Raw genomic sequence first — 16,871 nt, forward strand, 5'->3', positions numbered from 1 at the left:
CTCTGTGTTTGTTTGGCAGATGTGAAATGAGCATTGCTCTGAGGGATTTTGGAGCATTTTATTTTTCTTAAAGGCCACTATACCTAGATTACAGATAACATACTGTAGGCTGGATGCTGCTAAAACATTCAGAAATATATATATTCTTTAGGTGGTGCTTACTGAAGATCTTTTTTCTATGCTTGATATACCAGATATGAGATTTTGTTTTTTTTGTGCTTGAAGTTCTTAAACTTTGGAGCAAACACTATTGAAATCTAATGCCCCGTACACACGGTCGGATTTTCCGATGGAAAATGTCCGATCGGAGCGTGTTGTCGGAAATTCCGACCTCGTGTGGGCTCCATCGGACATTTTCCATTGGATTTTCCGACACACAAAGTTGGAGAGCAGGAGATAAAATTTTCTGACAACAAAATCCGATCGCGTCAATTCCGACCGTGTGTGGCCTGTTCCGACGCACAACGTGCCACGCATGCTCAGAAGAAATTCCGACACGGAACAGCTTGTTCTGGTAAACTTAGCGTTCGCAATGGATACAGCACTTTCGTCACGCTGCAATGTTAAAAATGGTTTAATACAGCGCACTCTCTTCTTCTTTATAATGTGACAAGAATAAAGTAGTTTTGCTGCTCATATTCACACAGACTTATCGGGATTCCCTCAATATATTTTGATTTCTCACATCTGACAACATAATTTTGTTGTATTTTTTTTTGTTGTTTGGCTTTAATGTAGATTCTTTTTTTGTGTTTGTATTTTATTGAAGGGTGTTATTTTTTTTTTTGGATTTTTATTTGTACTCCCGAAAATGTTTGTGTGTGTTTTTTGTGTTAAGTTACCACAACACCATTGATATGTTGTTCTATTTAATCTGTCGGAGATTGTATGGTGTTGGTGTCCCTTGTTAATTTCACATTTTATGTTAGAAATGTACCTGAATCGTCACCAACAAACTGTCCTTTTTGGATTAAAACACACACAGGAGAGTAGAATTTCCCTAAAAAAATTTTATTAAGGGGTCACAACTAAACAAAGAGGGAGGCAACGCTGGAGAAACAGCAGAAGTGGGTGAAGCCTTGGACCCCCCAGGGCAGACATCAATAATTTTAAAGCAAAATTGGTGGCCTGAGGAGTCCTTATCTAAGGGAGTGCAGTCTGGTCCAGAAGTCCCAGAGATCCGGAAAGCAGCAGATGACATCTGTGTCCCCAGGCTGTGGTCATACAAGAGACTGCAGCTTTTGTCGGACCAGACTGAACCCAGGGCCATCACTCTCTTGTCTTCCTTCCACGCTTCCTTCCACGCGGTGGCTCTGGTGGTGGAGTTGTGGCAGCAGGAGGAGGAGGAGGAGGATGGTCCAACTCAATGACATCGGTCTTGGGTGTTAGTTCCCCACTCACCCCCTTATGTAGGACTTTACACAGAAGGTCCTCACAGAGCTTGCGTTGACCCTCCTGCATGCCCTGCAGTTTTGTGCCAGCCACAAGGCAAAGGCCTCTTCAGGAGTGGGTAAGGCTCGGAGGGACGCAGAAGCCTCCTGAATCAGCCTGAGCGCAGAATCATGCACGGGAGTCATCTTCCTGGCTCTTTTATATGGAAGGCGGAGGGGAGGAACCTGTGATTCTGTCAGGCTGCGACTGGTCCCAGGCTTCTCTTGGCTGACACTTAGCCCCGCCTCCTCCTGGCTGCCACTAATCCTTGCCTCCTCCTGACTGCCACATTCCACAACCTCCTCCTGGCTGAGGTCTTCCTGTGTATGAAAAAGGGACATAGTTTTAGTTTTTTATTCATCACTCACACACAATTTTCACCTCCTGACTGTTGCAAATTGACTGTTACCAAATATAACAGACTATCCTTCTGAGCCCAGCATTTTTCATTCTTGTCCCAATTTTGGGTGCCCACTACTGTCTACTGATATGTAAAACACTTTTTGCAATCAGCAATTAGTGATCAATAATAACATCTAATAAACATAATTTATTTATTGACCAGAAATCTGTAGAACAATGCTATACCTGGCTCCAGCTGGGCTCCTCCATTTCTTCCTGGCTGGAAGGCCCAGGTTGGACATCGGAAGCCTCAGCTGGGGTGGAAGGAAGAGTGGAAGGAAGAGTGGAAGGAAGAGTGGAGAGGGATTCCCTGACTTCAGTGTGGTCTGACAGAAATCGCAGTCTCTCATAGTACCACAGCCTGGGGACATAAATGTCATCTGCTGCAGCTCCGGATCTCTGGAAATCCGTGACCTTCTTGCGCTCCCTAAGATAAGTGCTCCTCAGGCCACCAATTTTGGTTTTTAAATAGGGGATGGTTGCTGTGGGGACCACCGGCTTCACCAACTCCAGCAGTTTCTCCAGCGCTGCCTGCCTCTTTTGTTTATTATTATAATGAGGATGTCTCACCTGCCACAGACAGGGCAGCCCCCTGTACTTGTCTATGAACAGGGGGAGGAAATTGTGGTAGTTGAACCCATCCATTTTCTCTGCAAGACACAACACAAGACAAACCCTAATGTCAGGCCAAACTCCCCTAATCTTGTTACAATATAGGCTTCCATTTCGAAGCAGTATAGGCCCAAGTTTAGATCCTACCTTCGTTATCACGATCAGCGCCTCCGATGCTTCTTCCTCTGCTCACAGATCGTATGTAAGACGCACGCGTGTTACGCTTTATACACACTGCGCATGCGTGTAACTCCGCCCGCCCCTGACGTTCTTTCTAGTCTATTCCCCGCCCCTTTTCGTTCGGCACAGTGGGGGAAGAGCACATGGCGAATACACAGCAGGATCGTGATAATTGTAGCAACGAGGAGGAGGAGGAGGAAAGCACGGATCCGGAAACGTCCCCATCCAGAAGGAGATTTAAGGCCCCAAATATGTCCTTTGGGGAGATGTTGGAGATGGTGGACATCCTGAAGAGGGCCGACTATGACGGAAAGTATGGACCTTACCCCAACCCCAATATCAGAAAGGCCAAGATCATGGCGAAAGTGGTCAGGAGTCTGCACCGGAAATTCGGGGTACGACGATCGAAAGATCAGCTCAGGAAGCGGTGGTTGGACCTCAAATTAAGAGAACATGAGCAGTACAGAAAGATCCGGAGAGTGCTGCAAAAAAGTAAGTAGTTGTGCTGTGTTCCTATTCTTTTGATGTTTAGTACGTTCGTGCTGCTCCATGTGCTTTTAGGAACTGTTGTACAGTTTAAAATGGCTACTTTCATGTTCATGGGCACATTATTCGTTCGTATCAAACATTTTTCTGTCGGACTATAAAATATCATTGTTTAGGCCATATGCATTTGGCCACCATTTTTACGCCCTATACTTGTCTTAAAAGAATTTGGTTGTGTAGATGGCTTTGTTACTAGAATGAAATGCAAACTAGATTCTGTGTAAGGAGAGGACACTCAGCAGCAGTTTACACATCTGGACGCTGGAGCACTAGTGTGGGACACAAGAACACCATTTTTATTAGGGGGCCACACAGGTGCACTAGTGTATACTATAGGGGGGGGGGGGGGGTGCTACATCTGTGAAGCTTGTACCAAACAGGTAAAGTATTGCAGCTTGACAAAGGACACTGAAAATGCTACATTTTGGAACTCTGCTAAACTTGCCAATTGTACCCCACTTCCAAGCAATGTTTCCTATTTATAGTTCTGCCATCAAATATCTGTGTGCTAATTATACCTTTTTGTTTTACATAGGGGAGAAAAGACTCGGAGGACACCCCTCATGCGAGGAGACCAAAGCCCACCCCCCTCTGGAAGAAGGGGAAATCCCCCCAACACAAGCTGACCAGGAGGAAGAAGACGTGGTGGAACTAGTCACCACAACAGGTGAGTGTCTGCGACCACAGGCTCAGGTAAGAGATGGATGCCGGCAGATTTTTGAGACCTATTTTTTTTTTGGGGTACCTCTCTTTTTAGGTGATCGTGATGTTGTGGATCCAGATCCTTTCACATCCGAAAGTGCCCAGATCCCGATCGGGGAGATCATGGGGTGTAATTTACAATTGGAAAACATCAAGAAAAACATCAATGATGTTATTCCAAAAAATAAAAACATCATTGATGTTTTGGGGCGAGTTTAAAGCTCCTCCAAATCCCTTTGTTTTTTGGTGTGTTACAATGTGCAAAATGTTTTTGTGATTTTTCCAAAAGCCAAATTTGGAGGATGCACACAGCGTGTCAACATGTGCTATCTGCCATCACGGGAGATCAATGGACGCGTTTTGGGTGTGCAAACCCTTCCTCAATAATAAAGTAGCTGAGAGGAAGGGGTTTCTCATCCCAAACATGTCCCTTGATCCCCCGTGATGACAGCTAGCACATGTTGAAATTAGTAAATTGCTGTGCATCTTCCAAATTTGTCTTTTCCTGGGGTGACTTCACCCCATCTGAACGCAATATCAAACACAGTTCCTAAATACTCATGTCTGATATTGCCTTCAAGTTCTACAGTTTGTAAGTTCAAGATTTGTGTCTTTCTTGTTGGTTTTACACAGGCCTGTTTTATCGTAATTGGACATTTCTATTTTTGATAATGCTACCCCAAAAATTGTTATACAACAAACATGTTTGTTTGTTTGAAAAACCTTTGGTAAATGCACATGTGATTGTGCAGGTATAAAAAAGTTTGTTAATCAAGAATGTGTGGATTATTGTCTCAACACTACAACACTTTTGGGGTGATGTCATTGCTGTTTTCAGAGAAAATGGGGGTTATTTACTAAGGGCAAATCCTCTTGGCACTACAAGTGCAGTTTCAGTGCAGTTGCAAGTGCACTTGTAGTGAAATGTGTCTTTGCATTTAGTAAATAACAGCCAACAGTGCTTTGTATAAGGTTACACAATCACGCCATTTTCTTGACTCAACACATTTCTGTCAGGGTCAGCTAAAACAAACACAAGCAGTAAATGTCCACAAAGAATGTCTTTTTTTTGTTTTTTTATTATAAAAAGGCTTCACATATTTGCTGGCATATTGATGGCCCCCCTACCCGCAAAGAACTCCAGGTATCGTAACCGGACATCACGGGCACTCAGGGAGGGCAAGCCAGGACGGCCGCTTTCAAGCGCCGTCAGTGTGATTTCATGTATCATTCCGGCCTCAGGCCCAACTGAGCCAGCATAGTTGGCCGAATGTTTCCTTAAAAAGTTATGGAGAATACAGCACGCCAGTATAATATGGTTCAGTTTATACTCCGCCATATGGATAGGTGTCAGACATAGGCGGAACCGGCTGGCCAGGATACCAAATGTGTTCTCCACCACTCTTCGGGCTCTGTTCAGCCGGTAATTAAAAACCCTCTGTTCCGGGGTGAGTGTCCTCATCGGGAATGGCCGCATCAGGTGGTCCCCCAGTGCAAACGCTTCATCAGCCACGAACACGAATGGGAGTCCTTCCACATTGTCCTCTGGAGCTGGCAAGTCCAAGCTGCCATTCTGGAGACGCCTGTAGAACTCCGTCTGGGCGATGACTCCACCATCGGACATCCGGCCATTCTTCCCCACGTCCACATACAAGAAGTGGTAATTAGCCGACACCACCGCCAACATCACAATACTATTGAACCCCTTATAGTTGAAATAGTACGACCCCGAGTTGGGTGGTGGGACGATGTGGATGTGTTTCCCATCAATTGCCCCTCCGCAGTTAGGAAAGTCCCACCGCTGGGCAAAGTGGGAGGCCACAGTCTGCCATTCCTGTGGCGTGGAAGGAAACTGTTGAGGGAAAAAAAAAATAATTACTATTTTTGCTCAGAAACATGGCAAGCAGATTAGGCACAAACATTATGGGGAAACCTCCAGATAGCATTTATTAAGGGGAATTTCAACAACACCAAAGTATAAGGTACACCTATCATATCCCCCCCCCCTTTCATGGGCCATTTCTAACATTATGTGTGGAAATCTTGAACAGGTAACCCTCTTCACTTCATTGAGAGATGAATGCCTAAATACAGGGTATTACTTGGAACAGCCCCTCCTTAGTTACACTATTGGCAGCCCACTGGACAGGTAAGAAGTGTCATAATACAAAGATATAAATACACATTGTACACATTTGAGGACATTTGGACATTATGCTATTACCTGTCAAGATAATAATAGGATACAAAAACTTTAAACAGTACCATTTGAAAGTATACAGGCAGGCCCTTGCACTACATGCTTTGGGTAATTCATCCATAAATCAGAGCAAAAAACAGATGGGTATAGTGTGTATGGGTTTGGCAAAGTCAGCAGATAGATGATTGAGGATAGATAGAGAATTGGTATCAGCTGACTTACCAGTTGGGGGGAGGGAGGGTTACTAAAAATGATTTGGGGACACCACAAAAAAAAAGCCTCTGCCACTCTGCCTGAATTTAAAGGTAAAATAAAATTTCTAAACATTTTAGGGGGTGTTTGGGGTAAAGCACTACTATGGAGCTGATAAAATACATTGTTAGGTGACTACATGAGGTGAATATAGGAGCAGGAGAGAACATGCTGGGGAGGTTATTGAAGGCCAATCTGTATGAAGGACCTAAAAAAATAATTACATAAAAATCCAGCATGCATGAGAACAAAGGGGACATTCACAGCATATTCCAATCATGGTCATTAGGGAATGAGGAAAGAAATACAATATATTATCAAACATTAAATACCAAAAAATGTGACATTAAAGGATAAAAATCTTACCTTAATATACTCCTTCTGTAGGACCTGGATGATGGCAGAACAGGTCTCTGGGATAATGATCCCCAGAGCCTGGGGGGAGATGCCTGTCGAGAACTTCAAGTCCTGCAGACTTCTCCCTGTCGCCAAATACCGCAGGGTAGCGACGAGCCTCTGCTCCGGAGTGATGGCTTGCCTCATGCAGGTATCCTGCCTGCTAATATAAGGGGTCAGCGAAGCCAACAGACGGTGAAACACGGGGTCCGTCATCCTGAGAAAGTTCCTGAAATCATCAGGATTATTCTCACGGATCTCACGGAGCAAAGGCATATGAGAGAACTGGTCACGCTGAAGCAACCAATTCTTGGTCCATGAACTCCTCCCCACCCTGTTCATGGACTGGACTTGAGTCAAGGTCAGGACCCCAACACCAAGCCCCCGCACAGCACGAACTCTACGAGGAGTACGCATACGCAACATGGCTAGAAAACGGTCGGCTGCTCAGAATGAAGTAACAGAACGCACTGAAGAACAGCAAGGCCTGTGAAGAGCGACCTGAAAAACAGTAACGAACGAACAAGAATACAATGACTAATTAAAGTCACGCGGAACTTGCTTGCACGCACTTAAGAGCAGATACAAACCCACAAGCACAAACTGAACGGCAGAAAACGATCTGAAAGCCACGAGTCTGAAAAAGCGCGAATCGTCTCTCACCAAACTTTTACTAACACGAGATTAGCAAAAGGAGCCCAAAGGGTGCCGCGCTTGGTTCTGAACTGGCCTTTTCTAGTCTCGTCGTACGTGCTTGACGTCACTGCGTTCTGGGCGATCTGAAATTCCGACAACTTTGTGCGACCGTGTGTACGCAGAACAAGTTTGAGCCAACATCCGTCGGAAAAAATCCTAGGATTTTGTTGTCGGAATGCCCGAACAAAGTCCGACCGTGTGTACAGGGCATTAGAGTTGAATTTTGTTATTCAATTTTGTAGGGCTAATAAGCAAGTTATTGTCAAGCAAAGGACATGGGAAGACAGGAACTGCCATTTTGGACATGAAGGAATCCAAAATTAAAAGCACAATATAACACAATATCTTTTCCTATACAGCAGGGGTCTCCAAAGATTCTAAATAAAGAGCCAGTTTACTGTCCTTCAGATTTTAGGGGAGCCACGCTGTATCTAGTGGGAGAAGAAAATGCCCTAGCAGCAGTGGGAATAGACAATGTCTCAGGATTTGTGGTCAGTAAGAGTAAAAAGATTACATAGTGCCTGTGGTCATTAGGAGGAGATATAGTGCCTCATCATTGGTCAGTGGAAGAAGTAGTACCCTGTCGTTGGTGTCAGTGGAAAAAATAGTGTCCCATCATTGGTGCCAGTGGACGATAAAGTGCCCCACTGTTGGTGTCAGTGAAAGGACTGGTGCCTTGTTGTTGGTGTTAGGGGGAGGAAAAGTGCCTTCAGGGCAAAGAACTAAGCAAAGGGCTGCATCCAGTCCACATACTGAAGTTTGGAGAGCTCTACTGTAGCTCTAAGGGCTGCTGAAGGTTGATGGTCCACAATGGTTACTCTGACCTTGCAAGCTCCCCTACCCCACTGACACTCTGGGTTCTGATATATTTAAAGCAGACATGAAATGTAAAGACACCAATAATTAGTAAGGATTTCAAGTTAACACTTTACTAGGAAAAACGTCAAACAGAGAATAACAGACACAGGTATAACCCAGGTTGAGTGATAATGCAGCAAAATTCCCCAGAATGAAAAGTCCCATCCCTGCCTAGGCCAGGGCACCTGCCAGCAGCACCAGGAGCGACAGTCTTTGGTTCTTGCCGTTTTGAAGCCATGTCCCAAGAGAGCGAACCACCCCTTCCCCAGGACAGTCCAATTTATCTGCTTGCCCAGAATTCCTTTAGTCATTCAACACTCTGGAGCTTGCAGTTTCAAATAGTATACAGTCTATGGTAACTTCAGGTGACCGGACTACATGTCCCACAATCCTCTGCTGTCAGTGAATTGCTTCTCCTCTGCATTCAGGAGGTGATGTGATAATCTCCTTGTTGAGCACTAGGGGATAGGTGTATTACATTAGAAGAAGTGTTTCTAAATTAGGATAGTAACACAGCCAGCACCTGGCTACATCACTATACAAAATTGTCAACTTTCGATATTAATACATACTGCATCAACAATATGGTTGCTGTGAGATATCACAATAGTTTCTATTATGTTTATTAAAAAAAAAATATGAAAGGACTATACATTCCCTTTGCCATTGTCTACCACTCCTTCTGAAAATACTAGTTGCCTGGCTGTCAAGCTAACACTTTGCTTCAGTACTTTTTGAGTAACTCACCTGGAACAAGTATAGGGAGGAGACTCAGAAATATTGAAACCAGACACTGCCAAGAAACAAGCACTGGAATTAAGCAATGGCCATTTCCATTTTTCTCTTATGACAAGTGCACTTTAAGGCTTCAAGAAACACATTGCATATCTTTCTTCCACATAAATGAGCTCTTTTGGATTTTACCTCCTTATGTTATCTTCATTTTCTTCATTATTTGCGTTGCTGGCCATCTGTTCAGTGTATCAATGTGTTATTGTAAAGTATTCATGTACATCCCCTGTTAAACTCGCCCTATCCAATGTATAGTTCTGTTATGTTAGAAATCTGGATGACTGACACTTAATAAAGTTTTTCTGTCTTCAATTGGTGGCCACTTGCCTTTTTTACGCCAGATTAATTATTGATTGTGGCAGCAAAATCTTGCTTGTACTATCATCTTTGTGAACCTTTATGGAATCTTAACATTTTGTCTAACTGCTAAAAGTGAAGGATTCTTCAGGGATTGCTATCAATTATCAGTGTCTTCTACACGGCTCTGACATATTATATTGGGTATATCTTTGTTCTATTTCCAGAGCTGTGCTTTAAGGAGCATACTAGTAATAATTCAGAGAAAGGCGCTAATTATAAAGAGTGAGGAACAATTTGGGTGAACTTCTCAGTTATGCTGTCATGACAACTTACAGAAAAACTTAAACATCTTCTTTCAAAGTGCACTCAAAATCAAAATCGACTTAGCATCTTGCAATTCCCTTTGAAATTCCAAAATGAATTCAGATTTGTCAGGACCGATAAATGGAATTCGAGAAAAAAAAAACATCTGCCGTAGAAGTGAAAGAAGGCTGAATGAGATTTGGGTCGAGATACTGAATATAACATCTTTTTGTATGAAGCGAGTTAGTACTACAAACTGACTTATTGCAGTCTGAAGAAGCGGTTTAGCTCTTTTATGCCCTTGCAACTTCAGTGCAGACATAACAAGATTACAGTGATGCAATAATTCTAAAGATAAAAATAACATTGACAATGAAGGTGGTCGGTAGTGCCCAGGTGAGGAAGATCTCACAATGGTCTCATATGAGCACCATCAAAATGAATACCTTGAGAACTAATAAGGAAAGGGTGGGAGGGAGGTGCTAATAGGAATAGTCTACAATAAAAGAGAAAGAGACTTGGGAGCTGAGAATAACCACCAAATACAAAAAGCAATCTCCATATTTCCTGCTGTCCGGATATAACAAGTAGTCAGACATGGGGGATTCTATAGTGACACTATAGAAATGGAGTTCAAAGGATCTTTGCATCTATTTTTGTAAACCATGTTTTAGTTGTTATTTTCTATTCTATTGCAAGCCTGTGTATGGTTTCAGGGCCCATTTAAGTCTCATACACACGATCGGATTTTCCAACGGGAAATGTGTGATGACAGGCTGTTGGCGGAAAATCCGACCGTGTGTATGCTCCATCAGACAATTGTTGGCCCACTTTCCGTAGACAAATGTTGGATGGCAGGTTTATAAATTTTCTGCTGACAAATGTCTGTTGTCGGATTTTCCAAGCGTGTGCACACAAGTCCGCCGGACAAAAGTCCAAAGTACAAACACGCATGCTCAGAAGCAAGGATGAGCCAGAAGCGGTCGGTCTTGTAAACTAGTGTTCGTAATGGAGAATTAACATTCGTGACGTGGCAAATTATGAAATCTCGAAATGCAGCGCACATTCTCTACTTTAATGGGATAATAATGAAGCTGCTTTGCTGGTGATACTGATGAAGTTATTGCAAACGAATTTTCAAGGGCTTTTTTTTTCTAGTGATATCAAGAATAATATTATTATGCTTTTTTTTTTTTATTTGGACAAGTTACCACAACACTATTATCCCGTAGTTTTTAAGATCAAAGATACAACTATGTTGGTGTCCCTTGTTAATTTTACATTGTATTTTTATAAATGTAACTGCCTACTCCCAAACTGTCATTTGAAATAAAACACATAGCCAAGTATTATTCTCCACAATTTATTTATTGTGCATTAAAAAAAGAAAACAAATAAAATTAGACATGCTATCTGCCAATAGAACTTAACCAAAAAGTGCATTCTATGCATACAAAAATATAGAAAATATACCAAAACATATCATTATTCAACCAAAAAAATAATGTCAAAGCAATAACTCCAAGGCCAATAATAAATAACACGTTATCTCCTCCGATTTCGCAACATGGCTGGTTGACAAACGGCCGTTCAGAAATGAACTGAAGAGCGCGAAATGAAAAGTGTGAAATGAAAAGTGCGAAATGAAAAGTGCGAATCAACACTCACCAAACTTCTACTAACACAAAATTAGCAGAAGGAGCCCAAAGGGTGGCACTAAAGAACTGAAAAACAACATAGTACGTCACTACGTTCATATTTGTTGGCCAACAATTGTGTGTATGCAAGACAAGTTTGGGACAATGCCCTTCGGACAAAATTCCATGGGTTTGTTGGCCAACAATCCGATCGTGTATACGAGCTTTTAGACTTCCTTGTTACCACAATGCAGGGCAGTGCATGTTAGATATATTGCTATGTTGCAGTGACATTCACAACATACAACATAGTGGGGGAGATTTACTGAAACTGAAGCACCCAGAATCTGGTACAGCTGTGCATGGTTGCCAATCATCAGCTTCTAAAATCAGCTTGTTCAGTTAAGCTATAACAATAAAACCTGGAAGCTGAATGGTTTCTATGCAGGGCTGCACCACATTTTGCACTCTCCAGTTTTAGTAAATCCCCCCAGTGTGTTGTGGTGCTTCGTATTGCAAATGTTAGTGACCCATCTGATTTGAGGGACATTTTAATATGTTCACAGCCCATTATTTTCAATGGGTTGCTTTAATGCAATGCACATTAACACACACACATTATTTCAATGCAACCATGTAAATGGGCTCTAATACTTTACGATAACGTCTTTGAAAGACATTGCTCTGTGGTAAAGCAATTTATATGCAAGGGCTATTGTTCAGATAGGAAAATGCAGCTTGCTTTCGGATGAATCCATCTTGTATTTCAGTTTTACCTGTTTCCTTTGAGCTTAGGCTTCTGAGTTCCTTCACAGATACCGCTGACCTGCATTTGATTTTCTTCCAAGTTGTATTAAGTTTCTTTTGCAATCTTACTGACGTATGGAGAGAAAGGCAGTTCTGATAAAATCCATGTAGCTAAGCCCCTAGATCTCTAGTCAGTTATTCAGCATTAGCAACTGCAAGGCCCAGCCCTCTGCCCTCAGTATCAGGCACCTGTTCTGGGTTCTCTGGTCACATTTGGTGGCACAAAATTAAGTAACGGAGATAGGGGATCAGCTGGCAAAAAACTGTTTGGTAGGGAAAGCATCTGGGAATAATAAACTGGCAGAAAATATCCTTCAAGGCATTGTCTATTAGAGAAATGCCATAAAATGTAATATGGTTGTTTAAATTGGAATCCTAAAACATGAAGAAGTACCTAAATATATCACGGATGGGATGGATGGTAGGATATCCCTTTCCTATTTCATATGGATATATAGATACAGTGTATTCGCTGTGTAAACATGCAAGCATAAAATGTACAGTGCCTTGAAAAAGTATTCATACCCCTTGACATTTTCCACATTTTGTCATGTTACAACCAAAAACGTAAATGCATGTTATTGGGATTTTATGTGATAGACCAACACAAAGTGGCACATAATTGTAAAGAAGTGGAAGGAAAATGATAAATGGTTTTCAAATTTATTTACAAATAAATGTGAAAAGTGTCGCGTGCATTTGTATTCAGCCCCCTTTGATACTCCTAACTAAAATCTAGTGGAACCAATTGCCTTCAGAAGTCACCTAATTAGTAAATAGAGTCCACCTGTGTCTAATGTAATCTCAGTATAAATACAGCTGTTCTGTGAAGCCCTCAGAGGTTTGCTAGAGAACTTTAGTGAACAAAAAGCATCATGAAGGCCAAGGAACACAGCAGATAGGTCAGGGATAAAGTTGTGGAGAAGTTTAAAGCAGGGTTAGGTTATAAAAAAAAAATATCCCAAGCTTTGAACATCCCACAGAGCACTGTTCAATCCATCATCTGAAAATGGAAAAAGTATGGCACAACTGAAAACCTACCAAGACATGGCCATCCACCTAAGCTGACAGGCGGGACAAGGAGAGCATTAATCAGAGAAGCAGCCAGGAGGTCCATGGTAACACTGGGAGAGCTGCAGAGATCCACAGCTCAGGTGGGAGAATCTGTCCACAGGACAACTTTTAGTTGTGCACTTCACAAATCTGGCCTTTATGGAAGAGTGGCAAGAAGAAAGCCATTGTTGAAAGAAATCCAAAAGAAGTCCTGTTTGCAGTTTGCAAGAAGCCATGTTGAGGACACAGCACACAAGTGGAAGAAGGTGCTCTGGTCAGATGAGACCAAAATTGAACTTTTTGGCCTAAAAGCAAAACGCTATGTGTGGTGGAAAACTAACACTGCACATCACCCTGAACACACCATCCCCACTGTGAAACATGGTTGTGGCAGCATCATGTTGTGGCTATGCTTTTCTTCAGCAGGAACAGGGAAGCTGGTCAGAGTTGATGGGAAGATGGATGGAGCCAAATCCAGGGCTATCTTAAAAGAAAATCTGTTAGAGTCTGCAAAAGTCTTGAAACAGGGGCGGAGATTCACCTTCCAGCAGGACAACAACCCTAAACATATAGCCAGAGCTCCAATGGAATGGTTTAGATCAAAGCATATTCGTCTGTTAGAATGGCCCAGTCAAAGTCCAGACCTAAATCCAATTGAGAATCTGTGGCAAGACTTGAAAATTGCTGTTCGCAGACGCTCTCCATCCAATCTGACAGAGCTTGAGCTAATTTGCAAAGAAGAATGGGCAAAATTTCTCTCTCTAGATGTGTAAAGCTGGTAGAGACATACCCAAAAAGACTTGCAGCTGTAATTGCAGCGAAAGGTGGTTCTACAAGGTATTGACTTAGGGGGCTGAATACAAATGCACGTCACAGTTTTAAGTTATTTATTTGTAAAAAAAAAATTGAAAACCATTTATCATTTTCTTTCCACTTCACAATTATGTGCCACTTTATGTTGGTCTATCACATAAAATCCCAATAAAATACATTTACAATTTTGGTTGTAACATGACAAAATGTGGAAAATTTCAAGGGGTATGAATACTTTTTCAAGGCACTGTATATATGTATATCATACCAAAATAAAAATGAAGGGTAAATTGAAATATGAAAAGCAAATAGGAAAACATTTTAGCATGGTATAGCAGAAGTATGCTACTATGGTAAATTAGACAAAATACTCCTCTCTGGAATTGGACTAAACAATGAATATCACAAAAGCAAGTAATCCCTTAATTGAAACTGAATACTGTGTAACAAAAACCAACAAAAGGAAATTAATAGATATACTACATAAATAGCTCTTGACTTAAAGTATACCTGAACTGAACAATGACTTTGTAAAGTGTCAAAACAATGTTAACACGAGCACTCCATGGTTCCACTACATACCTTAGCAGCCTTCTATAGTGCTCTGAGAATCAGAAAACACTATTATGCACAAACTGACTTTGGGTTGCCTGGAGTGTCTCGCAATTGGACTCTTAATGTAATAAAAAGGCTTACTGACTAATGGGAAATGGTAACGACAAATACCAGTATTTAGTCAGGGTCTGAATAATAGAGTGCTCCAGGTTTCAGAGAAGTTGTCAGGCTGTTAAAGTAGAACTCCAATTCTCCAAAATAAGAGAGGTCTTCAAAAAGTTTTCGCACTTTTTTTATACCTAATAGAGTTAAAGAAAAGAAAATGCTCACTCCTATCCAGCGCTGTCCCCTACAGAAGCTCTGCTCCACTGTTGGCCCTAAAGAGAAAAACACATGTGGGAGAGACGCATGCGCTGCACACCCCAAAACAATAATGGTAAAAAATGGACAGTTTCCCCGGTGGGGCTTTAGACAGCAATATCTTGAAATCCAGAATAATAAAAAAATGTATAACCAGTAAGTGCTTTTATTGAACCATGAACAATAGTAATGTTATAATTCAATTGGCATTACAACATAGAGCGCTGGCCAAGTAGTACAATACATATTCCCCAATATAAAGTCGGCACATCTTTACACAAAATTATATACAGTCATACATTTCCGGGCTGTTGACGGTATAAATCCCCGACGCGTTTCGACCTGTGTACGGTCATCATCAGGGGGTTAGTTGGTTCTATAAAATACATTGAATATCTTCAAAATTTAAGAACATGTCATCATAATTCTCATTGTAAGGTTAAAAATGGTAGTATATTTACCGCTGAAAAGTAGAGGGAATAATCCTTTGGCCAGTAAAAGCCGTAAATGGATCCGGGGGGGCCCCATATTCGCCCCTGTCTCCCCAGAGCGCATGAGTCCAGCCCAAGAGGCTTGCAAGGAGCCACATAGATGCCCTCCAGGGGAAGGAGAAGTCAGCACCTGCGACAAATACCCAATAAGTCAAAATGATTCTCAGCACATTGGCAAGAGTTTGAAGTGTATGGGCTAACTGCAATCCTAGTGATCAATATATATTGATCTGGTGTCCTAAGGTTTCATGATTGTAATTAATTATATAGAAGATGGCAAAACCATAAAAGAAATGGTTGTATAGTTATAGGGTTGTTTGAGTGGTGTGGTGTGTAAACACAGGTGAGTGGGAAGTGATATGTGGTACTAGGAATATGAAAAACCCTTTGAGTGATAAAGTAAAATTAGATGGATGGCCAGCACAATGCTGACTACAGTGCCATGTCCAGGTGAATGAAATAGTGTGTAGTGTCAGCCAACACATGGTGGAATAAAAGTGAAAAACAAGTCAAAAGGAGAGTGTGTGAATGAATAAAACCAAATGAATTACTCCTATTCCTATAATCAGTTTAGATCTTTCACACATGTTTTTGATTGTTTCATTTGGTTTTATTCATTCACACACTCTCCTTTTGACTTGTTTTTCACTTTTATTCCACCATGTGTTGGCTGACACTACACACTATTTCATTCACCTGGACATGGCACTGTAGCCAGCATTGCGCTGGCCATCCATCTAATTTTACTTTATCACTCAAAGGGTTTTTCATATTCCTAGTACCACATATCACTTCCCACTCACCTGTGTTTACACACCACACCACTCAAACAACCCTATAACTATACAACCATTTCTTTTATGGTTTTGCCACCTTCTATATAATTAATTACAATCATGAAACCTTAGGACACCAGATCAATATATATTGATCACTAGGATTGCAGTTAGCCCATACACTTCATACTCTTGCCAATGTGCTGAGAATCATTTTGACTTATTGGGTATTTGTCGTAGGTGCTGACTTCTCCTTCCCCTGGAGGGCATCTATGTGGCTCCTTGCAAGCCCCTTGGGCTGGACTCATGCGCTCTGGGGAGACAGGGGCGAATATGGGGGCCCCCAGGATCCATTTACGGCTTTTACTGGCCAAAGGATTATTCCCTCTACTTTTCAGCGGTAAATATACTACCATTTTTAACCTTACAATGAAATTTATGATGACATGTTCTTAAATTTTGAAGATATTCAATGTATTTTATAGAACCAACTATCCCCCTGATGATGACCGTACACAGGTCGAAACGCGTCGGAGATTTATACCGTCAACAGCCCGGAAATGTATGACTGTATATAATTTTGTGTAAAGATGTGTTGACTTTATATTGTGGAATATGTATTGTACTACTTGGCCAGCGCTCTATGTTGTAATGCCAGTTGAATTATTGAATTATAACATTACTATTGTTCATGGTTCAATAAAAGCAC

The sequence above is a fragment of the Aquarana catesbeiana genome, linkage group LG05 (genome assembly GCF_042186555.1).
Source record: "Aquarana catesbeiana isolate 2022-GZ linkage group LG05, ASM4218655v1, whole genome shotgun sequence".
NCBI lineage: Eukaryota > Metazoa > Chordata > Amphibia > Anura > Ranidae > Aquarana > Aquarana catesbeiana.